The 16,687-nt window shown below is 40.2% G+C and overlaps 1 pseudogene; it reads left to right on the top strand.

Moving 5' to 3' along the window:
* Positions 1-14,708: 14,708 nt before the first annotated feature.
* Positions 14,709-15,035, top strand: LOC143589521 (phosphoinositide phospholipase C 4 pseudogene; annotated as a pseudogene).
* The last annotated feature ends 1,652 nt before the right edge of the window (positions 15,036-16,687 follow it).

Below are 16,687 nucleotides of genomic sequence, written 5' to 3' on the forward strand. Positions count from 1 at the left end.
GAATACGTCCATGCCGCCTATGATGAGCATATGGAGGGTGGCTCTGTCGCGCTGGGCGCTGGGGAAGTTGCTTTCCCCGATCGCTTCGACGATATGTTCATCCCTGTTGATTTGGGATTTTGTTTTGACAGCGATGCGCCTGGTAAGCCTTTGTACTTATGCTTATGCCTTTAGAATACCAAATTTGGTTAACATTTCTGTTGCACGTATTGTAGATGCGCTCGAGAACTATGAGCTGGAGCTCGCGGAAGAAGAGGTGGAGGAAGAAGCTGAGGCGCCACAACTCAAGCGCAAAGCTAAAGGCAAAACTGGCGCAGGGGCCAGTAAAAAATATAAGAAAAATGATGCCCCTGTTGCTCAGGATCCTCCTACTCAAGCGAAGGGACTTGAGAAAACCAAGGGGTTTACCTTCAAGTTTTCCTCGTCTTCCTTGCCTCTAGGTGTGGGCAGTCCTCCTGTCCACACGAGGTATGGTGCCGCCACCTCCTCTCTTCGCGCGGCGGACAAGGGAAGCGGCGCTGCGCCTGCTGTTTCCTCTTCTCCAACAGGTATACTTTGTTTATATTTTGTGGTTTTATGAGCGTGATTCCGATAGAGTTATTAATGAATCTTTGCTCACTCAAATGTTTGTAGAGCCGGCGACCTTGGTGGATCAACCTCAGGCGCTGCGAGGTACCGAGGCAGCGCCGAAGGTTGCTTTGAAGTCCCCTGTTTTACCCTCGAAAAGGGGGAGAATGGACTTCATGGCGATGCTCGACTCGCGGACGGCGGTGCGCCAAGGTATATATTGCGCTTTGATTTTCTGACTTTTTCCTTTAGATCAAGTCATGAATCATTTCTCTTTGGTTTTTTCATAGGAATTATAGCTGGCACACAAGCTGCTAGTGGCACCGCTGGCGCTGGCGCCGGCGCCGGCGCCGTTAGTTCTGCTCCTGCTCCTACAAGTACTGAATCTCCTCTCATTGGGATTACTAAGGAGCAGGAGACCATTTTACGCGCTGATCTAGCGGCGTCGAGACCTCCCTCACCTCCTCCTGCGCGCAGCCCTCCTCGTGAGACTGGTTTTGATTTTTCCAAGTCGCAGGAGAAAAGACCTGTTACAGAGGATGATGAGGAGGTCAATTTTGAAGACTCCGATGGCGACCGCGCAAGCCCTGTAGCGCCACGAGATTTCGTGGCGCAGCCTTCTCGTGGGGCTGGCGCTGACTTTTCTGCTTGCTCTCCGCAGGTATAAGTTCGTTTTGCTCCGCTGTGCGGACTTCCATATTAGTGTTTAGATGACTAAAACGTTGCTTTGTGTTTGCAGGAAGTCGATCACATATACCGCCCGATATGGAATATTACTGAGGATAGCTCATTTCAGTCCATGGGTGTGTGTGAAGACTTCTGGGCTCACTCTGTGCCTCCAGCTGAAAGGAGGTTTCAGGAGGACCGCGCCCGCGTGGACTTGCTCAACGACCATCTTTTTGCTGGGTCTGCGTTCTTTGCTGCCTCCCAAGAGCTTCGCTATGATTATATAAAAGTGCGTGATGCTCTTGGGGAGGCCAAGCAAGAGGCTAAGGTTTCTGCTTGGAATCTTTCTGACGCTCGAGAGAGAGCTGAGAAACTCCAAGCAGAACTCAGCGAGAACCGAGCAAGTGCCAACGCTGCCTTTGTGAAGCGCGGGCACGAGCTGAAGGCTGCGCGGGAGAAGCTGCAGGCGGCAGAGGCGGATGCAGCCAGGTATGCGCGGCGAGCGCGTGATTTGGAGTTAGAGGCAGAGGCGCGTGATCAAACTCTTGTGCAGGCTATCACTGACAAATCTTTATTAGAGAGTGAGGTTGCGCGCTTGAAGAAAGAGCTCGAAGCTGCGCGGGCAGAAAAGGATGAAGCCCTGGCGACAGCAGCGTCTAACAGCGAAGAGCTCGATGCTGCGCGAGCGGAAAGGAATGAGGCCTTTGCGGCAGCAGCGTCCGACAGAGAAGAGCTAAAACAGACCAAGGAAACTGTTGAGTTGTTAAACTCTCAGATTCTTGCTCTTGAGACGTCTGTTTCTTCCCTCGCGCAGGATCGCCAATGGCTAGTCTCACAGGGTATGACTCGTTGCGCTTATGCGATGAAATACTCAGACGAGTTTCAGACCCTTGTGATGGATTGCAACGCTGCGTCGCGCTTGGTGGGTCGAGATGAAGGGTTTAAGGATGGCTGTGAATATAGCATGCTGAAGAAGAACCCATCCGACTACCCTTATTAGCTCGACGTTGTCTGCGCTGACATGGCCGAGGTGGGGGAGAAGTATTTGAATACTCCCATTCTCATCCTTGAGCAGGTATTTTATCCTTAATGAGTTTACCTTGACTTATTTTCCTAGTCTTTTGTACTCATACTTTTCCTTGTGACTTGCAGATAGCCGCGCTTGCTGACCAGCCCGATCTTGGCGCGCAAAAGAAATTACTTGACGAGTGTGAAGGGGCTGGTGGCAGCGATGATGGCGCGGGCAACGCTGCCTCTGCTAGCGGCTCTGGCGTGGCCAAAGGACCCGCTCCTGACACTATCGTGATAGAAGACGACTCCATTCAAGACGAACAGCTTGACTATGGTACGTTTGGAGATGACGAGGAGCGGGCTGCACCAGATGCTGAGGGAGGAGCTAATGATGAGGACGATGAAGAGGCCGATGTTGATATAGAGACTTGAAAAGCCCTCCATGTTTTTTTTTGTAGTTTGTATCTCATCATTTTGTAAATTTGTAAACTTCTATGTTTTGGAATGAAATTTTGTTTTTCCCTTTATTGCATATTGCGCATTCCCAATTCATCTCTTTATATTGCCTGTGTTTGCTTGTTGAATATAAGATATGCTTGCACATTGAAACTTGAACAAGGTTGTAAGGAAATTATTTTACTTAATCCTTGTCATATTTCAAGTGATTTTGCAATATCCTGACTATGCTGACACGTGCCTTGGCGTTTCATTATTCCTCTTTTGCGCGACGTTATCGCGCATTTTTATAGGGAATTATTAATGAGTTTTTTAGCCTTTACGTGTCAGTATGTGTTACTCTGATATCCATTACAATCCCATGCGCGACCTCGACCTGAGACCTTAACAACTATGTTTTGGCATGTGCTTTGCCTTAGCTGTGCTTAGGTATTTTTATGGTCTAGCTGCGCAGCATGTAGAATGGATGTTGTGAGTGATTTGAGCTAAGGTTCGTATTATTGGGCTAAGGCCCTGAGCTAAGGCTCATATTATTGGGCTAAGGCCCTGACGTTTTAGAGTTAAAACTCGTTAACGCGTTTGAGCTTGAAGCTCGCGCATGTATGTTTTACTTCGTTTTATTTTTAGTTTTGATGTCAATACAATGCTGTCATATTGCTCAAAATTAATAAAGGGAAGTGTGAAACATGTATGCAAAAGGTAATAGAACACACATTAAAAGAAAATAGCGCTTATCATTATTCATAATGGCTTAAAAAGCCTTGATTACAAACTTGACAATTTTTACATGAAACATTTTCTAAGCTGTGCTGCGTTCCATGCGCGCGGGATCTTCTTTCCATTCAAATCTTTTAAAGCGTATGCGCCTTTTCCCAATTCTTCCGAGACTTGATAAGGTCCCTCCCAGTTGGGAGACATCTTTCCCTGGGGTATCGCGCGGCTAGCTTCATTGTTCCGAAGGACAAAATCATTCTTCTTGAAGTGGCATTCTTTTACGCGCTGATTGTAATATTTTTCTAGTTTTTTCTTGTATTTGGCTTCACTGATGATAGCCGCCTCTCTGCGCCCTTCAAGTAAGTTGAGATCCAACCTCCTTTCGCGCTCGTTATCCATCTTATTCATCATGAGCACTCTATGGGATGGGCATCCAATCTCTGCTGGAATCATAGCCTCCGTTCCATAGGTTAGGCTGAATGGGGATTCGCCATTGCTGGTTTTGCTTAATGTCCTGTGCGTCCACAGGACATTAGGTAGCTCCTCGACCCATGAATGGGATTCTCCCTCCAACCTTTTCTTCAGCCCATTCAGCAAGCTTTGGTTCGCGCGCTCCACTTGGCCATTCCCTTGAGGGTGGTATACTGAAGTGAAGACTTGGTTGATGCGCAATTCCTTGAGCCAACTGGATATCTTCCTGTCAGTGAATTGTTTGCCATTGTCGCTCACAATTTCCATTGGCAGGCCAAAACGGCATATGATGTGGCTCCAAATAAATTGCTTCATTGCCTCAGCTGTGATTTTTGCTAGTGGCTTGGCTTCAACCCATTTTGTGAAACAGTCTACTGCCACTACCAAAAATTTTACTCGCCCTTGCGCTTGCGGTAAGGGACCCACAATATCGATTGCCTATTTGTGGAAGGGCCATGCGGAGGTCACCGGAATCAAGTTGTTCTTTGGCCGCATGGTGTTTGGCGCATAGCTCTGACACGCTTTGCATTTTTGGATCTCTTTTAACGCGTCCAAGTACATGCCTGGCCAATAGTAACCTGCGTTCATTGCCTTGGCAACCACCATGCGCGGGCCAGCATGTATTCCACAGATTCCTTCGTGTATCTCTCTGATCACATAGCTTGCTTCCTCGGCATCCAGGCATTTCATGAGCGGTCCAAGATAAGAGCGTCGATATAACGTACCATCAAGCAGTTCGTAGTTCTGCGACTTGTGTCTTATCTTCCTCGCCTGTGCACGATCGTCCGGTACCTTTCCCTCCTTCAAGAATTCCATTAATGGAGTTATCCATGATGAAGGTGTTGTATGAATTACAAGGACAGACTTCGCTCCCACTGACGGGTTGCTCATTACTTCTACCCTGATATCTTTGCCAAAGTGATCGAAGCTGGTTGATGCCATCTTGCTCAGCGCGTCGGCAGACTTGTTTTCACTGCGCGGAATATGTATGATTCTGAAGAAGTCAAATTGCTCTATGAGTTTTTTCGCCTGCTCTAGATACAGAGGCATGGTGTTCTCCTTGGCATCATAAAAGCTATTGACCTGTGCTGCTACCAAGTATGAATCAACATGGGCCTCAAGCTTTTTAACTCCGAACTTGTGCGCGATGCGCAGACCAGCCAGCAGGGCTTCATACTCAGCTTCATTGTTGGTGCTCTTGAAATCCAACCTGATTGCGTAAGTATACTCATGATTTTCTGGATCCACCAGTTTGAGGCTTGCGCCGGACCCTTCGTTGTTTGAAGCTCCATCAGTGAATAATCTCCAAACATTTTCTTCATTATTGGCTTGCGGAGGGTCTACCTCGCGCTGAGCCTCTTCAATTTTTCCTTTAGGGATTTCTGCGATGAAATCAGCTAAGACTTGTCCCTTGATTGCTGGACGAGGCTTATAGGCGATCGTGTGCTCTCCTAATTCCAACGCCCATTTTGTCAGCCTTCCTGAGAGCGCGGGACGTCGCAAGACTTGCTGGATGTTGTAATCAGTCAGGACTTCAATGGGATGACCATTGAAATATCTATGAAGCTTGCGCGACGCGTGTGTTAGTGATAAAACTAACTTTTCTATGATGGTGTAGCGCGTCTCAGGATCTGTCAGCACCCGACTTACATAATAGATTGGTGTTTGGATTCCCTTGCGATCCACCAACAACACTGCGCCAATGGCGCGCTCTCCTGCTGACAGGTACAACGTTAAAGTTTCACCAGGAAGTGGAGCTGTGAGCGCGGGCAGATTTATCAGACATTCTTTTATCTCACTGAAAGCTTGCTCGGCCTCGGGCGTCCACTTGAATTGGCTTTTCTTTAAGCAATTTCTCAATGTGTTAACGAATGGGGTAGATTTGCTTGCATGGTTCGCTAGGAACCTGTTGATTGGTACCAATCTACCATTCAACTTTTGGACTTCCTTCATGGTGGATGGTGAGGGCATGTCAATGATAGCCTCTACCTTCTCTGGGTTCACCTTGAAACCATCCTTGGTGACCATTACACCGAGAAATTTCCCTTCTTCTACGCCGAACGTGCATTTGCTCGGGTTGAGCTTCATGTTTACTTCCTTTAGGCGCCAAAGGGTTTCTTCGATGTCTTTGAGCATTTGTTTTTCCTCCCTGCTTTTAATCACCAAATCATCCACGTAGACTTCTAGGTTTCTTCCAATTTGCTCGTTGAAAACCGCGTCCATGAGTCTTTGGTAAGTGGCTCCTGCATTCTTCAAACCAAAGGGCATTTTTGTGTAACAGAAAACACCCTTGTCAGTTCTGAAGGCAGTCTTGTCCTCATCTTGTGGTGCCATTTGAATTTGGTGATAGCCCTTCTAGGCGTCCAGGAAACATTTGAGCTTAAATGGCGCCACAGAGTCCACCTTCGCGTCAATGTTTGGGAGGGGGTAACAATCTTTTGGACATGCTTTGTTGAGGTCCTTGAAATCAATGCACATCCTCCATGACCCGTTGCTCTTCTTTACCATCACAGGATTGGCTACCCATGTTTGGTATCGTATTGGGCGGATGATATTTACGTGCAGTAGGTCCTCTACTTGCTCATTCATGGCCTTTGCCTTCTCATCCTCCATGACTCTCTTCTTTTGAGCAATTGGCTCTACAGACTTGAACGTGTTGAGAGAATGTTGCGCCAGGTCTCGCGGAACCCCAGTCATATCCGAATGTTGCCACGCGAAGACCGACATATACGTTGTGAGCAATCTTTTCATTCTCAACCTTGTGTCGTCTGATATCGTAGCTCCAATTGTGATTGTTTGCTCTGGGAATTTTGGGTTGAGAATCCATTCCTCTGGCGCGTTGTTTGCCATTGGAAGTTTCATTCTCCCTTCCCGCGGTATACTTGTCACTGCGCACAAATGATCTCGGTATACAAATGTTACACCTGTTGGTGTTGGGAACCCCAACGCGCCGTGCGCTGGTGAGGGTATGGCGTTGAATTGGGCAATCGTTCCTCTACCCAAGATCATATTGTGGCATGAAGTGGTGAGCAAGACCAAGAAGTTGACAATTTCAGCTCGCTTGTGTTTCTCATCCCCCATAGTTAGTTCAAATTGTATCTGGCCTAGGGGGTGAATAATTTCATTTGAAACACCCGAGATTGGTGCATTCACAATTTCAAGCCTTGCTTGGTCTGCTGGATCCAACTTCCTGAAACATTGCTCATACATGATGTCTGATTCACTGCCGGTGTCCACCAAGACTTTTGACACCTCATAATGAGCAATGTGTGTAGTGATGACTAGAGGACTGCTGATAGACGGGCCTCCTCTGATTCTTGGGAAGATTACTTGTTGCTCGCGCCAATCTCCTTGGACTTGCGCGCTTCTCTTTCTCGATCTTTGCCCTTGCCTTCCTCCCTCGGCTACACAGATTCTTTTGAATTTTTTACTGGCTGAGGCTCCATCTGGTTGTTCATTCTCTGGTCTTGGGTTTTTCACCAGGTGAGCCAACTTGCCTGATTTCACATCTCTTTCAATCGCATCCTTCAAATGGTGGCATGCATCGGTGTTGTGCCCTGTGGACTTGTGAAACTCACAATACTTGCCACTGTTTGGTGGCCCCTTATGGAGTAATGGCTTGGGGCTTTTAAACTGGACATTCTCTGTGCTTAACACTTGTGAAGGCGTTTTAGTGAGGGGAGTCCATATTCTTGGTAGATGTCTGTTAGGCTCTCTGCCGCCTTCCCTCTTGTCACCCTCTTCGCGATTACGAATGTATTTTTGGGGCTAGGGTGAACTTGGTTGCGCCTGCTTTTCTGCGGGAGAAAAACTGGTTTGTTGCAACCTGGACCATACGGAGTTTTGTTTGCCCCTCCTTTCATTGTTGCGTGGTGCTTCTGTTTGATGCCCTCTATCTCTTGCTCTATCTTGGGCAATTTGTTTTTCATTTCGCGCGAAGACTCGCGATGCTTCCATTAGCTTAGCCCAAGTGGTTGGCATGCCATCTCTGCTCACGAGAACTCTGCGGAGTTGATCAATGCGCGCACCTTGTATAAAGGCCACGCGCAAGAGTTGCTCAGTGATACCTCCAATTGCAAGAGATTCCTGATTGAAACGGGTTATGTAGTCTTCAATGGTTTCATCATTCCTGCGCACGCAGTGCATGATGTCATCGGGGTCGCGCGTGTGTCTGCGCTGTTGTACAAAGTGAGCCTGGAACTTCTCCAATAGCTCTTCGAACCCATCAATTTGTCTAGTCGGCAAGCTTTCGAACCAGACACGCGCTGCGCCCGTGAGGCAGCGAGCGAACATGTGACACCATGTTGGCATCGTCCAGCTTTCTAGGTTTCCAGTGTTGTAAAAACCTTGTAAGAAATCGTCTGGATCGGTTGTGCCATCGTACTTGCCCAAACCACTTGGCATCTTGGTTTTGTGTTGAATGGGAGCCTTCGCGATGCGCTCAGTGAATTTTGAATGCTTCACCAAGATGGCTGGCCTATATGGTGTGGTTACGTCCACTTGCCCTCTCGCTGGTGGGTTGTACGGTGTGTACAGATCCATATCGGCTTTGGCTCCAGGCGTTATGTTCATGTGCGCGCGGAGCTGTGAGCCTCCTGCATGAGTATCTCGCGTCTTCCTCATGCTGTGCACTTCTTCATCACTAAAATCAGCGTGTTCGGTGTGAACAGAGTGACCATCTTCCGGTGCGCGCGCCCTTTTTGTTGTTCCCTGAATGGTTTGCTTATCAAATGCGAGCCTTTGTGTTAAGTCAGCTAACTTTTTGTGTTTGACCAGCTCATTGTATTTGTCCATTAAACGCCGTTGTTCGTTTATGAGCCATTATTTAGGGTCATTGGTTTCGACTTCTGGACCCATTGGTCCTTTTTGTTTTGCACCAGTCAGATTTTGGAACGTGAGATCGTCTGGAGGAGTTTCAGTCTGGCTATGAGAAGTTGTGATGAAGGGATGGTTACTGGTAGTGCGCGCAAAATCACGTGGCGCCCTCAAAAACTGCTGTCCCTCATTAACATCCTCAAGCTCATTATTCTCCAGAACTTGATCACTGTTTCGAACACCGGAAACCATGGTGAAGATTTTTAGAGAGAACTGATGAGATAGTGGTTTTGTTGCCGTTGTAACAGGTGATGGCGCCAATGAATAAACGTGGATCGGCTCACTGGTAGACGATCAACTTTCCTCGGGTATGAGTGTGCTATTTCACCGATGGTTCTCCGGAGTATGAATTCTTCCACCTACAAAACGAGCAGCACCGTGAACTTACCCCTCAGAAAGGGACAGAGGGGTCCTCTTTGGGGTAACCCTCCGGTGTGAGAATAAGAGATTGTAGGAGAAGATAATAATAATCTGAGAGTGAGTAAGGATTTAGAGTATATTTTCTTGCTTACCGCCCCTTGTGGAGGTGGTGTGGTATTTATAGTGTTAGGGTTTCCAATGATTCGGCTCAGATCCCATTAGGGCCTTTTTGGCCTCCTCCTATTGCTTCGCGCCACGTGTCCTTAGGACACCTGGTGCTTTTTCATTGATTATTCTCTGACCAAGGTATTTCACCTGACCCATGTGCAATCACGTGGTAGCACATGGGTTTTGCTGAGTTGTCCACCTTTCATTGGCAGCTGTCAACATCAGCATATTCTTTATTTCTTAAAGGATACCTTCTGGAAGGTTGTCTGATGAGCACAATCAGGGTTGTCCTTATCCTGATTTGGATAAGGACGAGGTTGATTATGTGCATGTGTGATATGCGTTTATCCTGAGGATGCGCGAGGTCTTCTCTTTATTCTCACGCGTAGATATTTCATGCGCAGATGTTTCATGCGCAAGCATATGTAATATGCGTGAGCATATGTGATATGCGCCACGCGCAGATGCGCCACGCGCAGATGTGATATGCGTGAGCATATATGATGCGTGAGCATATGTGATATGCGCCACGCGCTGATGCGCCACGCGCAAATGTGATATGCGTGAGCATATATGGTGCGTGAGCATGTGATACGCGTGAGCATATGTGATGCGTGAGCATATATGATATGCGTGAGCATATGTGATATGCGCCATGCGCATAGGTTTTGGCTTTGTGCCTTCATGACATCTTGATTTCAAGCCTCTTGTCTATATCTTGTGGGTTGACCCGCCCCGCTCGATGTTAAGGCGGGTGCATACCTCTTCAGTAGTCTATGTTGTTGAAGGGTTGAATGAGTGAACTTGAATAAGACTCGTATTTATTCGCGTCAAATATATTAAATCATAAATAAGTTACTCTTAAAATTGTGACTTATTTTGGGATCTTGTGAATATTAGTACCCAGTGACTTAATAACAATTCAAACAATCAATTATTTCATCTCAAAACAATATTTTTTTATATATATACTCTTTGTGGTTGTTTTTCTTTCTAATCTTTCATTTAAAAGTTGAAGAATGGGGAGGTGATTAGCTGTGAGTTATGAGCTTAATGGAAATATTGAGTTGGTGAAAACAAACTCTTTTTTTTTTCTTTTAAGGCTTACCAGATCCATAAAGTATTACAATAAAAGAGATTTACGTTGACTAAGTTACCAATATTATATAATATGCATTTTTCATGCATTTACACTAGTCTTTGCATAAATCATATGCCATGTATGTGCCAAAATTTATCATTTTCAGAATTTATGTTCCTAAATGTAAATACATATATAAATACAAAACACAGTTGTCTTTAGACATCTGAAAAAAAAATATTATGTATCATGATTCATATAGTGTCTGATACTCAATTTTCATATTTAATTTATGTATCTGATAATTAATTAACACTAATTCATCATTTATTTTCGAGAAAGACACATGTCCGTTAATGTTGACAAGGTGACTTTACAAAAGAGGAACCACAATATGATAACACAATCACGTGAATATGATGTTCAAGTGGCAATACATGGGCTAAACACGTCCGCTTAAACATTATATGTTTATTAAACGGGTTAGACATAAAATACAAACTTTATTTTTCATAACTATGTTTCGGGTCGGGCTAGAAATCACCCCCGATTAGAAAAGTTAGCTCACTTGTTTTTTATGCAACATATAACTTGTGGTATGATGGTATCTTCTAGTCTTCACTTTAATCAGACCTAAAAATCTCATTAATTTGCTTATGATTACATGGTCTAACATATAACATCATGTGTCACTAAATAAATGAACCCAAATACGTATATTATTTTAGTTATAAGTATTTAATACATTCATGTATATATGCTAACAAGAATACGTTAAACAACCTAACAAATAATGACATGCCGAAAATAGTGAGCGACTCACAAATGCACTAAACAAGCCTTGTTTTCTTCTGCTCGTCATCTTGTCTATAAGATATAAAGAAAATGATCACAAGGATATTAATTGTTTTAGGTAGCGTCATACGAGAGTGTCTCTTTCAGATAATATTATTATTATTATAATACAGTTATAAAATATACAAATAAGTTTCATGTGAAAAATGAATAATCAGAAAAGGTTCTAACAAAAATCCAGGTAGAAATAAACAACTGACAGGGTAATACATGTTTATGTTTTAAAAATCGGTGTTGATAAATTAATATAAAATAGACAAGTAAAATAATTGCAGTTTCTTACGCACATTTTCGTCACAAATGCAGAGGAAATTGACGTTGGCCAAAAAATATGGCAAAAATAAAACAATTTTGTGTTGGAATTTCACCGGTTTTTTAGTAGGGTTACATAATATGAATATAAAACAGAAATGTAAAATAGTAGTATGTGTTTCCTAATATCAAAGTTGGTAAGACGTCTATACAAGAACTCACCCCTATGAACTAATGAAAGTACCCATAGCAGTTAATGTGTTGTAAAGTGCAAAACCATATATAGTTTAAAACCTGAATTGTAGACGGAACTGTCGCTATAACTCGAGTCGAAATTAAAGTGTGGATTAAACTCAAATTCCAAATTGTTAAATATTCATTTCATGTTTTATAGTAATCGCAAGTGTTTGTCATTCTTTTTTTATTAGTGATTAGGAAAGTAAAATAAGATATTCACATGATAATCTTGGGTTTTGTGATTAGCGTAGATGGTGGATGGGAGACGACACCATGGTGGTTAAGGAGAGGCAATAGATGTTTCATAATTGATTTCTAAACTAGTGGGTGAATTAGGGTTGAGGAGGGGAGATAATGAGATATCGAATGAACAAAGGAGAAAAAGTCGATGAAGCAGTGATCTGATGATACATATAATATCAATAGTGTTGTATAGTGGTTGCTACAAGCCAGTATTGGTATTGTGTCTGCCAGATAACAAATTAAGGAGAAACATGTTTATGGATGAATTATCCAAATAAATAATAATACTATACAAATAAATGAAAGAAGATTTTTGGTTTAAAAATAGATCAAATTTGTAGAAAGGTAATTTGGTATTTTTATTACTTATGGGAGATTACATAATTTGAAAGGAAATTCTATACCATAGGAAGTATTTTGAGAATTGGAATCTTTTGACTATTCTTTTCTTTGTAGTTTACAAAAGACCATATGTAACATCTATTTAATTAACTCTTAATAAAATACTCAATCATTCACATGTAATTATTTAACTCTTAATAAAATACTCATCATCATGTGAAGTAGTTCACATGATGTAGTTCTTGTCTGTTTCACACATATGCATAAAACAATTTATTACTTGAAAATTCTGTCAGGTTTTTAATGTTTGTGATTTGTTATTTTAATTGCCAATTTATATTATTTATATTTTAAATAGATTTACCTTTAAAATGTTTCTTTAGTTATAGTCGTCTCAGGTGCTAAACCATTAATCTAGTACTACACCATGCTTAACAATATTGGAATTCTTTTCCTATCAACGACCAATGTGTCCTAACCATATTAGTGATACTTGAGAAAAAACATTCTTTATCACTTAGTATCTCTTGTACAATGTGAGATCAGGCCCGTCTCAACGTCTTCGGAGGCCTAAAACTAACTAAAATGTTGAGGCCTTTTTATTTTCTTTTCTTTATGCGTATATCGCTAGAGAGTATACAAAAATTATAGAATATGGATTATATGCTGTGATAATGGATATGAAGGAATTATCCTTAACTTGTGGCTCATCATTGAGTTACTAATTCTAAACGAACTCTACTTTCAAAATCTTATAATACATAACTCTTATCTAAGATGGAGGCCCTATAAATCTAGAGGCCTAAAGCCTTTGCCTCATTTAGCTTACCTACGAGACGGCCCTGTGTGAGATTTGAGTAATTACGTACATGTTACATTTACAAGCAAACAAAGACCTTTATTTTGTAGTAAAAAGTATCTTGCAACTTTTTAAATTAATTCATTAAGCGTATAATGTAAGAACAAATTAATCAACTAGTATAAGCTTGTGTCATGCATCGATGCTTCACTTCCTATCGATTTTAATTTCTTAAACCCTCTCTCCCTCTCATAGTCTCGTGTGCACGCACATACTATATATTATAAGAGTGCTTCGTTTCAACTCTTTAACCAACTCTTACATATAGAAAATGTTTTAAAAAATTAATATATTCTTGAAGTGTTTTAAGTCTTAAGCCTCAACAATTAAAACAAAGGAAAAAAACAATATGCTAAATGGGAGCAAAACTTTCATATTATTTTGACTCCACCGCCTTTGTATCATTACCCCTTTGGCACTGTATCCGCCGATGATCGATTCACTTGAGTTTATACCTCAAATCCAATAACCATGATTTGCTAACCCCATATAATAAACAAGGATAGAGTTGAAGACAAAGACGAAACATCGACATTTGATTTTAGGGACACACAGACACATCAAACTTAGCAAATTTGAAAAGTGGGTGTTCTTTTTAGTCATTGGTTGCTATTATCACGATCCACACGTAAACCAAACATGACATCTAACTGTCTACGCGAGATCAAAGCTTGTTTTTTAACAAACTTTGAACTCGATACATTTTTTGCTTTCATTTCTTGGTAAAACAAAAATATATCCAAAAAAAATTACAATAAAGTGGCAGGTAAACAGACAACAAGCTGCGCCGCAACCCCTTTTGAGATAGCTAATTCTTAATAGAGTTAAAATTGATTAAAACTTTGGTTAATCAATAATAACAATTAAAAACAAGTAAGAACAAATGACTTGTAATCCATTCCAACATAACTAATTATTAATATTATGAGCTAGGTTGCTACTTCTAAGAAAGGTTGTCATTTCAAGCCTTGTTGTCTGCATCATTTGATAGGTGGGTGGGTTTACCCGGTTGTTGGGGGTTTTGTTTACTAGATTTTTTTGAGTCACGTCTGAAACATCAAATAACTAGAAACGGTTGAAATTCGGTTGCATATAGACCCGGAAAACAATGTTGCTAAAAAAGAAATGAGAAATCTAAAATATTAAGATGAAAAGTGTGAATATGTTTGGAGTGGACTTGAAAAAAAAAAGGCGGGAAGTCTATTCGTCAACCCTTTTCATTAAATAAAACACCAGCCAGTTATTATTATTTTATAATAATAATAATAATAATAATAATAATAATAATAATAATAATAATAATAATAAAATAAAAATAATAAACCACACCAAATTCTCTCTCCATCTTCTTCATCTGTGTATATATGAAATCAATCAACGCGTGTTTCAGTACACACATGTGCTCCGCATTTATATAAACACATACATACATACAAATACATACATTACGCATCTGTTGACTTTAAACACTTACTACGCAACCAATCTCTTCATCTCCAATAACCACTCAATCAACCAACAGATCTGGTCAGTCAACGAAAGTCAAACACAATGGGAAGTTACAGAGTCTGTTGCTGCTTCACCAGAAAGTTTAAAGTGACGGAAGCCGATCCGCCGGATGACGTCAAGCAGGCGTTTGACCATTACTCCGGCGGTGCGGTACACATGACGGCTGACCAACTGCTAGTGTTTATTAACGAGTATCAGTACGGTAACGGAGTTAGTACGGTTGAGAAAACGGAAGTTGAGCGGATAGTGGAACAGGTTTTGCATAAACGACATCCGATAACGTCGTTAATTAACAGGAAGACGTTTACGTTAGAGGACTTTCATCATTATTTGTTCAGTTTTGAACTTAATCCGCCTATTGGATCTCAGGTACATGTCTAATAATAATATAATTATAATAATAATAATAATAATAATAATAATAATAATAATAATAATAATAATAATAATAATATAATAATAATAATAATAATAATAATAATAATAATAATAATAATAATAATAATAATAATAATAATAATAATAATAATAATAATAATAATAATAATAATAATAATAATAATAATAATAATAATAATAATAATAATAATAATAATAATAATAATAATAATAATAATAATAATAATAATAATAATAATAATAATAATAATAATAATAATAATAATAATAATAATAATAATAATAATAATAATAATAATAATAATAATAATAATAATAATAATAATAATAATAATAATAATAATAATAATAATAATAATAATAATAATAATAATAATAATAATAATAATAATAATAATAATAATAATAATAATAATAATAATAATAATAATAATAATAATAATAATAATAATAATAATAATAATAATAATAATAATAATAATAATAATAATAATAATAATAATAATAATAATAATAATAATAATATTCTATATCTTTAATGGTATAGATTTCAGATATTTGGTTGTTCACTTTATTACATAAGATTTTTTTTCTTTTACGGAAGCTGACTAATAATTGTTGTTGATGCTTGATGAATGATGGTTATTGCTAGATTTGTTACCTTAATTAGCAAAACATTATCTAGGGATGAGTATATTTTTTTACCGAATACTAGTACTGTACCGGTATGGTATCATTCATTTCGGTATGGTACTGATCGGATGATGAAATATGATCAATGGAAGACCGAAAGTTAGGGTTTAGACTTTAGATATGCCAACAAATGTGGTTATGTTTTGGGGATGTGTGCGGTTCAGTTTGGTTATTTGTCTCAACCAAATTAATCAATTGGTTTTGGCCTTTTAGGTTAATCGGTTTGGTTTATTCTGTTAATTTTTTGGTTTTTGGTTTGGTTCAGTGATTTTGGTTGATGATCAAAATCAAATTTTTGCTAAAGTTTTACTTAGAAGTAACATTAAATGTAGATAACAAAATGAGATGGAGGTATAAAACATGAAATAGAGTATAAAAGTTAGAAATAAATATGAGTGGTTTGGTTAACTTCGGTTAACCGAGGGTACAAAAAACAACTGATAATTGATTTTTGATTATCGGTTAATTTCTGGTTGGTTTTGTCGGTCTTTGGTTCGGTTTGGTTTTAAATCATAAGTGTCAAGGATAAAGGTTGTTGTATTTGTTTAACTAAAAAGTGAAAAAGTGACATTCACGTCTCTGCCACGTAAGCATGAGGGCTTTCACAAACTTTTTTTAGAATATATAATGGTTTAACTAACAACAGAATTATTTTAATTTTAAAAAAGTGTGAGTCTGGTGATTTGATTGATTGGAAAAAAAAGTGTGGTCCTAGCCCAAGCCCTCGCACCCTTTAACATGGTACATAGCATCTAAAAGGACTCATTGCCCTTGGCATCCTTGTCATTTTTGGTTTGGTGAGCTTTAGGGATGAGCGGGTACCAATACCGAATTCTTGATACTGGTATTGAAATGTTTGGTTTACTAAAGACAAAGTTCAAGAAATAACGATAGTGTACCAAAACTTAAAAGTTGGTATCGGTATCGAA

This window comes from Bidens hawaiensis, unplaced genomic scaffold (assembly GCF_021521415.1).
Source record: "Bidens hawaiensis isolate Kalapana, Puna unplaced genomic scaffold, B.hawaiensis_p1.1 tig00037598_1, whole genome shotgun sequence".
Lineage (NCBI taxonomy): Eukaryota > Viridiplantae > Streptophyta > Magnoliopsida > Asterales > Asteraceae > Bidens > Bidens hawaiensis.